The sequence below is a fragment of the Lottia gigantea genome (genome assembly GCF_000327385.1).
Source record: "Lottia gigantea unplaced genomic scaffold LOTGIsca_8, whole genome shotgun sequence".
In the NCBI taxonomy this organism is placed as follows: domain Eukaryota; kingdom Metazoa; phylum Mollusca; class Gastropoda; family Lottiidae; genus Lottia; species Lottia gigantea.
Genome location: NW_008710662.1, coordinates 553,376 through 555,558, shown reverse-complemented (window position 1 = coordinate 555,558; position 2,183 = coordinate 553,376).

Genomic DNA, 2,183 nt, shown 5'->3' with positions numbered 1-2,183 from the left:
GTAAACTGAAATCTGGGGAAAATTAAAACCGCTAANACGTCATTGTTTGATGTTGGAAAAAGCATTTATACCCATTTAAGCAAAATATATGCAAATTGTACTATTGTAGAGAACTGTTTCAACTAATAAAAACTAAAAATGGTTTAGACGCCTTAGTAGCAATTAGTAAACGGCGGCTTTTATTACTCCGACCAACCTCTTTGACAGGTGGAACATGATTGAAAATAGGTGGAAACAGCAATGAAATAAGATTGCAACCAAGCCAGGTCTTGAAGCTTCACGTATGCGTATGTGTGTGTTTGCATTCTGTTTATACGCATGGATACTATTTCACTTGGTCGAATCTTGTCGAATGAGATAAGGTCGAGGTTTTCATAAGTCAATAATACACACTCTTCAGACGCAAGATATTACCTCAGTAATTTCTTCACCTTAAGGGAAGGAATAAATTCCATGGCATGTCTTGTTAGAAATTATGTCATCGAAATTTCCGGAATCTAGTTCTCGTAGAATTAATTACCTCCATGCAATTTTATCATCGTTATAACAATAACAGTAGTGATTAATCAATATTAGTATATATTTACATACAATTTTTGATATTATTACATGATAACGGTTTTTGAAAAGCTGAAAATGCTTGGAATAATATTAAAGATGATATCAGTCATTTTTTGTAAGGTTTTGTTTTTTTATGATCTTATCATGTATTTATAAATATTTACATATTGAGCCGCTGTTCGTTTGACTCATAAAAGAACATTGTACGACCGCAAGATGATTTCAATTTGGTAAACACTTAGTTTTATTGGAGTTGCAGGAACCACATTATTACGTATGATTAAAAATTGGAATGGTGCTAATTGATGTTTCCTATATACTTAAATTTTTTTTAGAAAACCGCTTTACAATCTCAATTGAACCTAATGGCCGATTTAGGTTCTGTATTAATATTTCTATATCGCTCTACAACTGATGTAATGGCTAATTTATGTAACCCTAATGACCAATTTATGTAACCTATATTTTAATTGAAAGGGATTTAAAACTGATTTGACTTTACATTGCAGCCTTCAAATTCGAAAACAACTATTAACAGTAAGTCCATTTTATTTCAGTAGATTGACAGTATTGAAATCAGTTTATTTCCGCTGAATTAGACTCTGAAGTAAAGTTTTCAGTGTAAAGCCACTTAAGTTAGAAAATAAGCCACTCTAGAAAATAAAATTAACTTGAATAACGCCCAGATTATTGAAAATTAATTACAGATTTCAATTTGGATTAGGAACTTATCTTGAACGATTTCCAGTCACAGTAAATTGAGCAAGATCTGATAGCTCGATCCGTTGATGTGAAGTTTTTAAAGAGGCAGCCTGTTTTTTTAAAAAAAAAAATATTTTTGTTCAAATTAATGAAAATTTGTAAACTGAAATCTGGGGAAAATTAAAACCGCTAAAACGCCATTGTTTGATGTTGGAAAAAGCATTTATACCCATTTAAGCAAAATATATGCAAATTGTACTATTGTAGAGAACTGTTTCAACTAATAAAAACTAAAAATGGTTTAGACGCCTTAGTAGCAATTAGTAAACGGCGGCTTTTATTACTCCGACCAACCTCTTTGACAGGTGGAACATGATTGAAAATAGGTGGAAACAGCAATAAAATACGATTGCAACCAAGCCAGGTCTTGAAGCTTCACGTATGCGTATGTGTGTGTTTGCATTCTGTTTATACGCATGGATACTATTTCACTTGGTCGAATCTTGTCGAATGAGATAAGGTCGAGGTTTTCATAAGTCAATAATACACACTCTTCAGACGCAAGATATTACCTCAGTAATTTCTTCACCTTAAGAGAAGGAATAAATTCCATGGCATGTCTTGTTAGAAATTAGGTCATCGAAATTTCCGGAATTTAGTTCTCGTAGAATTAATTACCTCCATGCAATTTTATCATCGTTATAACAATAACAGTAGTGATTAATCAATATTAATATATATTTACATACAATTTTTGATATTATTACATGTTGGTGGATTTTGATTATATAAAGTATATAGCGTGAAATTTTGACTACTTCCGAAAGTTAAATGTTAAAAAGCCATTTTGTACAATGACATTTATAATAATAACCACCTATTAGAGGTCTGTTATCTCCAAATGTAGGGCTACAAAAAAT